Source organism: Anomalospiza imberbis, chromosome 8 (assembly GCF_031753505.1).
Source record: "Anomalospiza imberbis isolate Cuckoo-Finch-1a 21T00152 chromosome 8, ASM3175350v1, whole genome shotgun sequence".
NCBI lineage: Eukaryota > Metazoa > Chordata > Aves > Passeriformes > Viduidae > Anomalospiza > Anomalospiza imberbis.
The window spans coordinates 9,711,655-9,726,387 of record NC_089688.1 but is presented as its reverse complement, the minus strand read 5'-3'; the positions used below and the strand labels follow the sequence as shown (position 1 = coordinate 9,726,387).

The following is a 14,733-nucleotide window of genomic DNA, read 5'->3' as shown; positions in this document are numbered from 1 at the left end:
CCAGTAGAACAATCCCAGCATTTCAAATAGATGTGGGTAAGTATGGGCACATTTGCAGTGTTTACCATTGAAAAACTCTTCAGTACCCCTAGGCCCAAAGCTGGAATGTTGTAAATTTTTCAGGCACATGTTTAGATCAACAAACAGTTCTGTGGAACATGAGCCCTTCAGAATGCCTTTGGTACCTGGCCACGCTCTCAGCTGGTGTGGGCAGTGCAGCAATGACAGCGTGTGTTAATGGAGGATCACATCCCAAATCCGTGCTGCTTGATGCCCAGTGCAGTGCCACAAAGCTTAGCAGTCTCCCATGTGATGTCAGCACTGCTACACGGATCTGTTTTGCCTTTGAGCATCCCAGCAGAGTGTGAGCCCTCTCAGCTCCTTGGCTGGGTGATTGGGTTGGGTTGTCAGCTCCATCTGGCACAGGCTGTGTCCCTGGCCAGGCTCAGCAGCAGTGAACTTGCCACCATGTGCTGATCCCAAAGTCACTCAGCAGCATCCTTCAAGTTTAAATTCTGAAAAAAACACTGAGCTGATGGTGTGTGCTTATGACCAAGCATGTGCTCAATATGCTCCCAGATTGAAATGTTAGCAGGTAATTCACACCTACTTCTCATGTAAGTAGGGAGAAAATCTGGATTCCTTTTCCCAATTTATCCCCAGGTTCCTGTAGTCTCCTTTTGGACATTACTTGAACATTTCTTACTCTTATAAGAAATTCTGAAAATGAATACCAAAGAAGAACTCTGAAAGAGTCCTACCTGCAGTAAATAAATTTGAAGCTTGAAGGAGCAGACCTGGTATAAAAACTGTGTTTGAAAGTGGTATTAATATCAATTGCCTTTCAATAAAATGAAATTTTCCAGTAAACTCTTTACCCCTTAGGAAAACAATGAGCTTATAAAGTGATTTATTACCTTGCCATGAATTTAAAATGTTTATCTTCAAGGAGATTGGGAAAAAGCAAATATTTAATATAGATTTTTCAGCTTTTTCTGATTTTTTTTTTTTTAATTTTATTTCAGCAGCCTAACAGGTCAATGAACCTATTATATGTATTGTCTGACACATAAAGTCTCCTCTTTTGTGGTCCAAAAGCTGTAATGATGGATTTCCTTAAAGAGATCAAGATTTTATCTAATTTTATTTTTAAATTGTTCATAGAATAATACAGTTATTTATCTTGCTGAAAATATAAAGTGATGCAAACTTTTTTTTGGTTTTGGACTGCATTATTGCTGAATTCACAGCAAGGTTATACTTCCTTTGTTTTGAAGTCTACTTACAGGAAATCAACTGACACCCAGTTTTCAAGTTTAGACTTGGCACTTCCAAATCATGGTATCAGGCAGGATTTCTGTATTTTCCATAGCAAAGTTCAAACATGATGTAGAAATCAAAAAGCTACAACAGCAGTAAAGTTACTAATAAAGTAGGCCTGTGTTTGGTTTGGTGGGTTGGTTTTTTTTTTCATTCTATTCCATGGCAGTCAGAGGATTGTGCCGTGGGAATTGGTAGTCTCTTGCAAGAACTACAGTGGAAAGTCATCACTATAGCCCAGAACTAGAAAAGCCACAGTGGAGGAGGAAACATTCATGCAGTATCTGCTGCAGGGGATGAGAGTGCTTTCATCTTAATAGTAAAAACCAGTACAGTTGTTTACCTGTTGAAAGGTTTACCTGCTAGAAAAGGTAAATTATCTGAATTTATTACTGACCACAGTGGCAGTGTTTGATTAAAGGAAAAGGGGGAGAAATTTCCAGTTTTTTCCTGCTTGCCTTGTCCATTGGAACAAATCTAATTATGTTTTGGGTCTGTATTATTAAAGCACTGTTTCCAGTGCTTGAGAGACAGAGTGCTCACACCTCACTGACAGCCTGCACTGACTCTTCCTTGCTTGAAAATATTTAGCAGTTTCTTCTTTAATCAACACTCCTGTAAACAAGGAGTGATTTTTCTAATACCCCACAAGACTGTTCTTGTGAAAGTTTTACCAGATAAGTAATAAAAATACAGCAAAACCACCTATAATTCTTTTTTTTTTTTTGTAATATAAGAAACATAATACTTTATAGCTATGATGGAGAAGGGTTATTAATGACTGAAGTATGTAAATAAACTATAGGATATAATGTATGTCAGCAGCATGGAAATCCTGGATTTGTACCATAGCTTTTAATAATACATTCTCTTCACACCATCAGGACACCTACATGCAGTTTATACTTTTTCTTTCCTTGAGGGGACCTTGTGGTCTGTAGCACATCTCTGTGGTGACTGGGCACTGATGTACCCCTGTCCTTATTTCTTGCATTGCAAGAGCCACTTCTGTGCTGTCCATGCCTGCTTTGGTCTAACTGAATTCACTGAATTTGTAACCATTCAGCTTCTTCATTCACATTCAGTTTTACCTTGCCCTCACAGTCAAGAGTATCAGCCTGACATTTGGGACCCTGAATAAATTTAAGGCCTTAAAAATTTTAATGCACTTAACATTTGTATGCTTTGGTTTGACCTGATGGGCAATGTCTCCCTTGAAGAAGGATTTATGCAGCCCGTGCTGCAAGGCACTTTCCTGCCATTCCTTCAAGGAATACAGAACAAGAGCTCCCAGTTGTGTAAATATTTGGAAAAAAAAAATACAAATGATAATAGAGGAATATAAAAGAATACTACTAATAATTAATATTCTAAAATAAACAATACTTCCTTGCCTTCTCTGAAATACACAGTAGTAGTTAAAGGTTATCAAGATGCATCAGAGACATGAAGACTCAGTGAGGCTGGTTTATAAGTCATATGTATTTTCACAGGAAATCCAGGCTTGGAGTTTCCCTTGCTTACATTAAGATGATTCTTTCATAGCATGAAATTCACTCCTATACATTGCATACCTCAGCAGAAGCAGGACAGAAACACAGTACAGGCTTCACTTTGGCTTTCTGACTCAAACTCTCTTGCTTTAGATTATCTCTGATTTCTTCCAGGAAAGAATAAATTAATATCCAAAAAGAAAAGAAAGGAGACTTGAATACTTGATGTAATTTTTTCAAATCAAAAATCGACCAATTGCTATTAAGACTGAAGCTATCTGCTGAACTTCAGTGTTCTAGAAATAGCTTAGACTTACACTGCTCTTGATGGGGCAAACAGGAGGTGGTACAAGCATCACCACTCTCACCACCCCAGCAAGACACACTGGGAACAACTGGAGAACAGGCCAGGGAGCTTCTCCTGACTGTGGCACAGTTTTTTCCATGGCTGAGGAGGGATGGAATTTGTGTCGGGCCAGATCCACATCATCTGAGAAACTTGCCTTTCTTTCCCGGATCATTCTTGTTTCACTGAAATTCTGGTCATCAGCACTAGTTTGTTTTTAAGTTAGGGATTTCCAAATTCTGCAATCCTTCTTAAATTCTGTTGAATTTAAGAAGCAGAGACTTCCAAAGAAAAAAGTGACATTTCTTCTGTAATTTTTTAAAACCATTACAAATGCATGTATTACATTAACTATTTTTTTAAAAATCAGATGTTGGAAACCTAAATTACAAATATTTATATTTACACACTGATAATAGGGGATGGCTAAGATCTGTGTTTTATGTTTCTCTTAGTCTTGTTGAAGATGTCCCAGCTTGTTGCAGGGGTGTTGGACTAGATGACCTTCCAACCTGAATTATGCTAACTATGTTCAAGTTAGTTCTTTCAAGTTGCCCACAAAAAGCTGGAAATTTCTGTATGCATAAATGATGACTTTAGGTTGTAAAAGTAAATAAGATATTTGGACTACATGAAACTTCCAGGTCAGACTCTAAGTGGCAGCTGTTTCACTGCAAGCACAGTTAATGTGAAGGCTCCCAAATGAGGATATTTGTGGTGGCTCAGCAGTTGAGCAGCCTGAAATAAACCCCAGGTTTATTTCCTGTGCAGTGCTAACCTCTGCTTCTTTCCAAAGGTGACCCACAGGGTGTCTGAGCTACTCCACCAGTGACTGTGACAAAAGGCAGGTGTCAGCACTGACTTCTGTGAAGGCTCCTCTCATTAAATCAAAATGAAATAATATGAGTTAAAAATTGATGGGCTGGATTCTCCCAGGTATTGCCAGGTTATATGGAGTGTCAGCAGCAGTGCTGATTTACAATTTCTGAGCCTGTGGCCCATGGTTTGACCTAATTCATTAGTTCCCACCACCTGAGCTGGGGCAATTTAAGCAGAAATGTCTCTGCCCATCAGGGCAACTTCAGAGAATCGTTAAAGCAGTTTGATTCCAACTAACCTCATTTTTTTTTACTTCACTGTATATTCTCCTTGATTATTGCAGAGGTGAAGCTGCTTCCAAAGTCTTAAAATTGTCATCTCTGCTCTGTCTTTGCCAGAGTTTTGGTCACTCAGCTGCAGTTCTGACTCCAATTCTACAGCTCAGAGCTGGCTCTTGCAGTCCAAAATCATGTATGTACCATAAAATAGTTTGGTTTGGAAGAGACCTTAAAAGATACTTATTTCCATCCCCCTTGCCATGGGCAGGGACACTTTATGATAGATCAGGTTACTCCAACCCCATCCAACCTGAGCTTGAAAACTTGCAGGGAAGGGTAGCCTCAGCTTCCCTGGGCAGCCTGTGCCAGTGCCTGCCATCCTCACAGGGAACAAACAGTACAAGGAAAACTCTCCATGCTCATTCTGCAGCAATTGTATGCATTCAGATCTTGGCACAATCAGGCTGATCGTTCACATTATCAATTTTATTTAACAAAGCTATCTCTTATATGTAATTTCCATGCTGCTTCTCTGGATGTTATATAGAGAAGCATGAAGGCAAATTCAGCTTGTCTGAATTTTCATTTCAGATAACAATGGTATGTTTTTTTCCAAAGCAGGTTAGGAGACAGCTCTAAATTTCTGAGCTCCTTGTGGGGAGTGGGGTTATGCTGAACATGGTTTGTCCATGTGCTTTCTTATCCAATCTGTATTTCTTCCCAAGAAGCCCTCTTTCTTCCAACAGCTCTTATTACTGAAAACATCTAAAACATTCAGCAAAGCTAAGGCAAGAGATGTATTCTTGTCTTCCATGCAGAAGGGACAGGGGCATCAGTAAGGGCTAATTACCAAAAACTTCTTCAGCTGATTCCATTAGTATTTGCACAGACAAATGATGCTAAAAAGACTTGGTATGGTTTGGTCAGCCTTATTTGCAGGTTGTGACATATATAAACTGTTTTAAATTGTCTATGGTTTGTAACACCTTGGGCAGATTTTCAGAATGCTCAGGACAGCATTTGCCACTCTCCTTAACTTCCATCTCAGTTTCATTTGCCTGATGGATGTTTCTGTGGCATTGGCAAGGGGGCTGCACCAAGTCCCACATCACCTTCTGGCAAGCAGGACAAACCAGCCCTTCCTGAAGCCTTGCAGGCAGTGGTCTGGGTGGTGAGGAAGCATCCCCGAAGCTCAGATCCCTCTTTGGGCAGATAATAGGGTTTACAGCAGGGCAGGCCTCTGATGCTGAAAATGAAAAACTGTCCCAAGGTTTTGGGCAACTTGGAAAAACACCTTGGAAATCACAGTCCTCTTAAATAAGGCTCCTGTCCAACCTCATAGAAATTGGCAACAAAGTTGTGATTTTCATTTCAGTTTCTCTGGTACGTAGTGGAGTCGCTTTGCATTTCCATTAATTTAAAGCTGTCTCTAGGTGGCTTCAGAGAGCAAAGAGAACCCATCACTGTGGGAGTGGCTGTGCTCTAGGAAGGTGCTGTAGCTCATGGGCAGCCTTCCATCCTTGTGGGCAGGATCTGGGCACCAGCACATTGCCTGTCTTCCTTCATTGGAGAGAAGACCAGGTAGAGCCCTGCACTCCTCGCTCACAGGCTGCTGCTGAGGCCTGGAGCAAATCCCTAGACTAAAGGCAATTAAAAATGGAACAGAGGTGATGGAAACATGGTTTGTTCACTGTGAATATCCAGCTGGGATAGTTGGAATAACTGCAAGGGAAGAATTGCCTTTGCAAATCATGTGCCTGATTTACTGGTTAAATAGTTTTTCAGTCCTTCCTATTTAGTCAACAAGGACATAAAGATGTCCAGAAATAAAAGTGGAATGATTGGTTCCCAGTACTAGTCTTAATGGTCACAAATCCAATATTTCAGATTTTTTGCTCAGCACTTAGCAAGTAGAGTCAATCAGGCTTCATTTAAATAGATGAACTCCTATTGTAGAGTTATACCTGATTTCATGCTTTCCTTTATTTCCTTTATTTATCACTAAATCTTTTCTATATCACATAAAATTATGTTTACCTTAAAACTGATCTGTAGATATGCCTGAAACAGCACCTAATGTGAACATAAAATCGATGCTCTCGATGATAGGGCAAGTCTTGTGAAAACTTTTTTGCAGCCGAAAGTCTTGAACCATTCACTGAAATAAGACAACTATTTGATTTCAACAAAATGGATTCTGTTGTCAATAAAATCACTGATAAACACTTGAGTTGGATTTGGGACTTCTGAGTATATATATATGTATATGTAAAGCTACATACATAAACTTTCTTTTAGATCACAGAAATGAATGCTCCAACTTAAAGTTTATTCATCTAAATAGCTGGAGAAAATTTCCACTTAATCACTTAGTCTAAACACATTGAAGGAGAGGGAAAAGGTGCTCATTTTCACCTGTGTTTATTTTTTTCACCAGTAAAAACAAATAAAAAGAGAAGAAAAATAATCATAGTGCCTATGACAAAGATTGTGTTTCAAGGAGTGTGCGATGTGTACCACGATTACTTTAACTGCAAATGGAAGCCGCTCTTAGACTGAGTGTGGTTAAAAGGAAATATCCTTAGAAAAACTGTCACACAGAATCCCAGGAAATGTTTTGGTTCGATATGTTTGGCTTCCATTTTTGTGGAGCTGTACATTCCTGTCCATGGTTCTAAAGGATAAAAAAAGAACTTATTTCAGAATCAATCTGTATTTTGACTCGTTTTTATACTCCCCACACCCAGGCTGGTTTACCATATGTGAAGCTGAACAGTGTCATTTTTCTATTTAGTGCCACAAGTGAATTTTATGGTGTTCCTCAATTCAGTCCTTTTCCCCTGCTCAAGTGGTGTGCTGCTGCTGTCTCCAGCTATCTCTCACTCTAAGCAGAAGTTTCATTTGTTCTCAGGGCCACAAAGAGAGTTGAGACAGACCCATCTGAAGCTGCCATCTCTGTTCATGCAGCCTCACTGGTGGGAGGATCAGTGGGGGTTGGAGACAAGAAGATACTGGGATCTCTGACATCTCAGCACACAGAGAGGCCCCTCCCTGGAAAACCCAAGCCTTCTGCTGAAGTCAGTCCTTCCAGTCTTGCCTGCAACCCTGTCAGCTTTGGGCTAAATGAACCAGGTAGAAAGGCTGAACTAGCCAAAATAACGCATTTGCCAGGAGGATCAAGACAGAAGAAAGGCAGAGATGGCAACATCTTTCATTCTGGAGCCCCGACGAAAAAAAAGCACAGGTTCTTTGCAAAATGGCTTCTTACCTGAACACAGTGAAAGTGTCACAGCAGCAGCCAAGGGGATGGGACAGAATTTCAGTGTCACACACCCAGCACCAGCCAGGGGCTGCCACAGCGGGCACAGTGCCCACCCCTGCTCACTGCCTCACGTGCTGCTTGGCATGGAAGTCCCTGCTTTCCCCTTGTGCCCAGGGTCATGTTTCCGAGCACATCCCCAGAAGTGTGTGCTGAACCACTCCATGATGAGCTTATTCATCATCCAAATCCCAAGGAGGCTTTCTGCTCAAATGCTTCTGAAATGTGTCTCTAGTGACACCAGGGCCCCCTTGGCAATGTCCCGAGTTTTTGTGGGTCCCTGTGTGTGCTCCCCAGCTCCGCTCCAGCTCAGTTCAGCTCCCCCATTACTCCTGGATGCTGTCTTGCAGCTCCTCAAGTTCATGTTGCACTTGGCCTTTTTCTGTTGGCTTTTCCTTTTCTTTTTCTGTGTCTTTCAGAATAGCTCTCTGCATCTGATACTTGGCTTCTGCTTATGCATGATTTTTGCTTGCAATCTGCCTTACTTGAGCAGTCTTAGTCCAAGTGCTTTTGAACACACTGATGTTACAAAACAGCAAAAAAAAAAAAAAAGGAGTTTTACTTTCAAACCTGCCCTTCCAGGCACCTCATACCCTTGGGTGAGTTTGATGCTGAAGTCCCCTGGACTAAGTAGGAGGTTTTCCTTGCTTGGGGCTCTGAGCAGATTTGGGTGGTTGCATAATGCTGCCCCAGATAAGGCTCCCACCCATGGGCAGCCCACACCTGTGTTGGGTTGAGCTGTTCACCTGGTTTGCAGTCGCAGCTGTAACCACTGAGGACACCCTTTGTCTCCCCACCTTTCAGGTTTCTTCTCCTGGTGTGCCTGCACCAGAAGGGCCCTGTCTTGCTGGGAGGAGGCAGCTCTGGAGGTATGGTGTGGTAGGAGGCTTTTTTTCCTAAATATGATTTCTTTTTAAAGGCATCTGGGTTTATTTTTCTCTCTTTGGGTTGTGCTGAATATTTCCTGAAGTAGGTATTTATTCTATGGTGTAGTAATTTAGTTTATTAGACTAAGTAGGGATTAAGGTATTTATATTATTTAGAGCTATGGTTGCTTGTTTCAAAAACCTACATGCTAAGAGAAAATTTCCTTAGATTTCTCCTAAACGCAAGAGTAAGATTTTTGTTTGCTCCTTTACAGAATGCAAAAATCCGAAGCTTATTTACATAGGCACTGCCTACTGTCCAACTATCCCAGAAAACATCCTATATGCAAAGGAACTCTGTGAACTTTCAAAGGTTCAACTTCAAATATAACAAATAAGAATGATGAGAGAAACTTGTAAATTTCCTGCTAAGAGTCATGTTTGATACTTACTTAAAATTTCATGTTCCTATGGTATGCCCTTTGCCAAAGACACATTAACTGTGAGTTCTTTCTGAAGCAAGGCTGCAGCAGGTATCACGAAGCATCAGAAATGCCTTGGGATGATCTGTACCCTGAAAACGAAAACCACTTTGCTTAGGCAGTCATCTGCAGAGCAAAAACTTTCCTCAAATCACTTAAATATTTTTAATTTGTACTCTTCATCTATCCATGGCAAGCTGTTAAAAATGCCTACATGTACCTCTCAAGCTACAGATAAAGTTATGTCTGCTTAACTTAATGGGAAGCTCTGCAGTTGCTTACTAGCTAAATGCTTATAGGAATGTCTTTGGTACTGTGCAAAATAAGAACATGTCTTACTGAAAATATCTTTTTTGCCAGGCCTTGCACAAGGAGGTCACAGTGAAGTGCTTACTTGCTTGCAAAATGTTTCTGCTCCAGCATAGCTGAAGCAAAGATGATGGTAAATCTAATTTGTCACAGGTGTAGCACTATTACCCCCAAAAAAGTGTTTTCTACCAATTAATTACTGCTTAAAATAGTGCACTTATGTCTAGAGGTTCTGGATGTTTTTTAACCTCAAGTCAAAGAGCTTGTTTCTCTTTACTTTTTCTCCTTCAGTACAGTGAGAGACAAAATTAGAGTTGGGCAGGCAGCAAAAGAACAACCACTCACAAAATCCCGGGTTTGCCCTCTTTGTGGTTGTATCTTTGTTACGTATAAGCATTGTTACAATAAGATTTGCTGAGATGCAAAGAGGAGGCTGATATTTTGGGAGGCTGTGGCAGTGGGCAGCAGAGGAATTGATGGAAGGCAAGGCCTGGGGAAAGGGTGTCTCTCACTTAAAATGAAGACATATTTTGGGATAGCCGTGTGCCAAGGACTTGGAGGACAAAATCTGTGAACCTGCTGCATATTCAGACGAGTATAAGCCAAGTGGACAGTTCCAGGTGAGTAAAGAGAAGCTGGTTGCAGAACTAGGTGGGAGAATCTACTCTGAGAATAAGACTTAGTGATAATTATCTACCAGAAAAACAGGTGGCTCCAAATATAAATTTTTACTCAGCATAATCACCTGAGAGCAAAACCAGAGAGGGATTATTTGCAGGTGGAGGCTGTGATTAGTGGTGCCTGGGTGTTCTTGACCCACAACTGTACCTCCTAACTCTTCAGACTGACAGGTGGAATGGACTAGGAATCATGGATGAAACAGACTGAATAATCCAATGGAAAGATTATGTTTTTCAGCAGAGTTGATTTATTTTTCAAGCATCAAAGAAACTAGAGGAGGGAAAAAAAAAGGCTGTTTAGTTTGAGAGATTTGGTTAGTTATTTTACTTGGTGTTTTCTCTCCTGAAGTCAGGCCAGAGAAGGCTACAGGGACTGAATTTTAGGAACTAACTTGAAACTAGTTCCTGTAGCCTGGGGTGGTGCTGATTCTCCCATCAGACTGGGTACTGCAGACATCCACGTGCCTGTCATGCTGCACTCTGCATCTCTCTCTGGGAACAGTCTCTTCCCATTACCTCTCTTATTTCAGAGCATGTTCCAGTGCAATGGTCTGGGCTGATGGGAATAGAGAAAATATGGCTTCCCCTCAGCAGATAATACAAATGCCTACAGCTGCAGCATGTCCCCTGCTGTTTCTTTAGTGTCCTACATGAAGTTGAAAGTTGCCCTTCTCAGGGCTTCTCCTATGGCATCTCATGCTCTATTCTTTTTCTAGGTCATGATTGATAGGTTGCTGCTGTTTTTTTCTAAAAATAGAGCTGCTTTTCTAGGTTGGGATTTATACCACAAATAACAGTTATGACAACTATTCAGGATTTTCTTTCTTTAAAATAAAAGATAGTTGTGGGTTTGGCCAAGTCTTCAAGAAATCTGGTGCTTTTTGACTGTTTCTCTTAACAGTCTGTATTTTACCATTGGCTGTAACAGTTTCTTGACCCAAACTCTGTAGGGTATGCCTTGCTCTAGAAGATTTCTTAATTTGAATTGAACAGTGTTTATAAATTTTTTGTGATAATTTTTACTGTAAATGTAGCAAGGCATAGATACATAACTTCTGGTTTCACATCAAATGAACTTTTTATTCCTACCCAGTTGATTAAGCCAACATAGTTTAAATTCTCTAGCATGGATCTTTTTCTATGAATTAAATGGATTAACCTTTCTTAGAAAGCTATGGCTAATTATATTATTGTACTGGACTATTAATTCCTTTCCTCAGTAAGTTACTAGTTTTATATGGCCACGGTGACCTGAAGTAATTACAACCCCAGTTTTACTTGGAAACCTTTCAGTTTAGCACTCTTCTGATGAAATATACTGCTCCTACTGATGTCTTACAAATATTGGGAAGGAGTAACAGTGCACAGAGACAATTTCAATCAGCACTATCAAAGTAATAGCTGTGGATACTCTAACATAACAGTATTCCTTTTTTCCCCTAGATTATACTGAGTTAATCACATGCATGTTTGAGAAGGGGAAGCAAGTGTTCCCTATTAGCATTTGTTAGATTTCTTTTGTGCGCTAGAAATACTTTGTTATATCTAGTTGAAGATGGTGGAAAAATAAGGTTATCAATTTCTGTTTGCAGTCTGAGTCTGCCTAGGGTCCAAAATTCACAATGCCAAAGGCTGAATTTCTCTTTCTTGTGTTTAGAGGCATAAAATGTTGAGCTGTTGTTAGCTGAAGAAGAGGTGTTAGCTGAATACTTGCTGATTGTCTAACACCTGATTTCTTAGGTGGGCAGAGCCTCCTTCAATCCATTTCTGTGAAATTAAATGGGGAGAACTCAAAGGGGTTTGTCACCAGAGAGAAAAACTTCTCACCTAAGTTTCATGAAAGATGCATCATGAAGCCAAACAGGAGTGAAATTCATGATTTATGGATTAAATATCACTTTAATCAAGAAGACATTTTAAGTAGCCAGCTTAATCATTGTCATCAACTTCATCAGGGTGATTGAAGCCATCATTACTTTAGCAACTGATTAGCAAGAGCTGGATGTGGTCTTTCTACTAATGCTGGGGCTGCTCATTAACCAAGGTGTCAGAGGTCCCTGACACTACCTCTGCACGATCTGCTCTGGTGCTTTTGCTGTATTTTGCTGGGAGAGTATGTGGATTTTTTCTTAGATTAAACTTACTGTGTAATTCAAAATAATTGCTACTTTGTATTACCAATGCATAATTATTTGCATGACACTTGTGGATAAAAGCCGAGAGTGGAGAAGTCTGATAGTTTGTGATTAGTTTATCCATGATTATAAAACCTAAGAAACAATTTAAACACAGCTTTTAAAATAAAATCTAGAAGAAAAGATTGGAGGCTTCTGAAGGAAAATAAAAATGCATCTAGACAATGCAAAATCCCAAAGCAATGCATGGTGGAGGGTAGAGGTGGTTGATTTGTGCTCTGAAAAAAACAAGAAATATTGGGCAAGATTACCAAAATGATAGTCAGTTTGGAAGTTAATGTGTAAACTTCTCTGTCTGGAATAAGAAGATAATAAGAAACATGATTAATGTATAGCATACCCCTGGGATATTTGGGGTGGGTAAAGGGGGGAAAAAATGGAATTTTTCTGTTGAGTACTCTAGAATAGGCCATTTAAGATACAAGCATTGAAGTCTTAAAAAGGCTTGAGGAGCATAAAAATGACTCCGAAAAGAAACTAAAATAGCTATGGAAAGAAACTATATAGGAAGATACCTGTAGAGGTGATGAATCCAGCCAGCCAGAGACTTTGGGTGGGGGTGCTTTCTGTCAAGCTGAAGATAAATTATGCCTGGTTAGGAAAGCAGCCCTCTTGCTTTAGTTTTCAGATTATTTTTTCATTTTTTTTCTCTCCCTACTGCCCCCCTCCCCAAAGGTCTTATTTTTAACTTCACAATGCTAGCAAAGAATTGGGAACTTGATCAAAGACACAGGTACTAGAAGTTTTATCTATTATCTATTTTTTATCTAGTTTATCTATTTTTACTAGCAGCCTTGAAGGAGTTTATATCTAATTACTCAAATAATTCAGGTTTTGCCCTGGATTCTTGATGGGGGTTAACAGTTGGCCTGACATTATTATAGCAAAACTGAAATAAATATTTTCCTAAAATACTTACCTGCACATGGGGGGAAATTAAGCAGCTTTCAGCTGAATGTGAGTGAGACTTGAAGATTTGTAATCCAAGTGTGGAGATTTTTGACAAAGACTAGTGATACACCTTATCTGTATTCAGATGGAGAGTGGGGAAAGGAAGCCGAGGATATTTTTTGTCATTTTGCAATAACCACTGAGAGAAAGGCAATCATTCCCAGCCCCAGCAGTCCCAAAGAAGCAGCAACCACAAGTAACAAGGAGGGCCCTCAGCAATGCACAAAACACTGTGGACGGACACAGAATTTCAATTTCAGAATGTATGGAACAACATTACTTTAAAACTAAAGAAAGCTGTTTATTTATCTTTGTCTTACAAGCTGAGCTTAATGACAGGACTGAAAGTGATGTGGAAAGGAGAGTATAGCAAATGTGGGAAAAGCAAAGATAAAGGGGTTAGAAGGGTTCTTGGACAGGAGGACAAGAAATGGCTCCCCTACCTTATTTCTCATATAGAAAATCATGTTCTTGTCATCTTGAAAGATGTGGGAGACCACCTGAGACCAAGGCATACACTAATTTAACAGCCCTAATCTCTTTCCTTGTGGGGCAGGAAAACTTGTGTCAATCCTGATCATCTTTCTGTGAAAGGCATTTTCTCAGCTGTGATGGTTTCTCTCCAGTACCAAATCTTCCAGGGCTTTTCTGGCTCTTTGGTGCCATATGTATTGCTTGCTGAGGTCATGAATACTTGCTTTCATTATTAGCGGGATATTTCCCAGAGTATTGGATTCTTCAGAGTCACACAAGTGGCTTGCCAGCTGTTAAAAATATTTTGTTGCACAGAGAAGAGCTCCTCCAAATCAAAGCAGTATTCTCAGCCTTCACAGGGAACATGGAGATGATATTTTGGAGCCTGAAGCTAGCAGAGAGGATTTCATCAGGCTTCCTGCACCAGCTCAGGTCCCTCTCTTTGGTGCACAGAGAGTTGTGCTGTCTCCCCAGCTCCCTGCCCTCCTGAGTGAGCAGGGCTGGTGCAGGCAGCGTGGCAGCAATGCTCTGAGACCCTCTGAGGCTGGGCATGTCCCTGTGTACCTGGCTCCCATCCTGGCCCTGCTGTCACAGCAGCTGCTGCAGCAGAGCTCCCTTTGAAACAGCTTGTTATTGCTTACATGTGTAGGAGAGACCGAATCGAGTTTCCATTTTATTCCTTGGGTTGATATGCTTTAGCATCAAAGGGGTGTTCCTGCTCTGGCTGCTGTTTCAAAGCACATTCTGGAATTTCATGTCTATTACTCCTTATTACCTGCAAGTGAGTTTTAAGAGATAGCCCTACTTCCACAGGGGTGCTGCTATCCATTTGCTTAGAAGGAGCATTTGGTACCATTAACAGGCTTTTTGTGGTGGCACCATTGTTTTGAGGGAGCATTTTGGAGTGTCTGTGCTTGGCAGTTGCTGAAGCAGCAGCACGTGTGACTTTCAGGGGAGAAGAGCTGCAGAGGATGGGCTGTGTGGGGATGTGCCAGGTCTGGCAGACCCCAGTGCCTGTGCTGGGGCCTGGGCTGCCTCTGTGGCCTGAAATGAGCAGTCCAGGCTTCTGCTCCCATGCAGGAGGACAATCAAACCTTCTAAATGTAGCAAATAACTGTGGCAGCAGAGTGCAGGAGTACCAAAAGCAGCAGTGAAGCGCATCTGATGGGTCCTGCTGCTTTGTCAGCAGTAAATAATCTTG

General features: G+C 40.8%; 1 long non-coding RNA gene across 4 annotated transcripts in view; it reads left to right on the top strand.

Moving 5' to 3' along the window:
* Nucleotides 1-8,297: 8,297 nt before the first annotated feature.
* LOC137477907 (uncharacterized) overlaps nt 8,298-14,733 on the top strand; it is a 32,091-nt gene continuing 25,655 nt past the window's right edge. For all 4 annotated transcript variants that reach the window (XR_011001265.1, XR_011001267.1, XR_011001264.1 and 1 more), the window contains exon 1: nt 8,298-8,444. This is a non-coding gene — a long non-coding RNA (uncharacterized lncRNA). The remainder of the gene's footprint in view (nt 8,445-14,733) is intronic.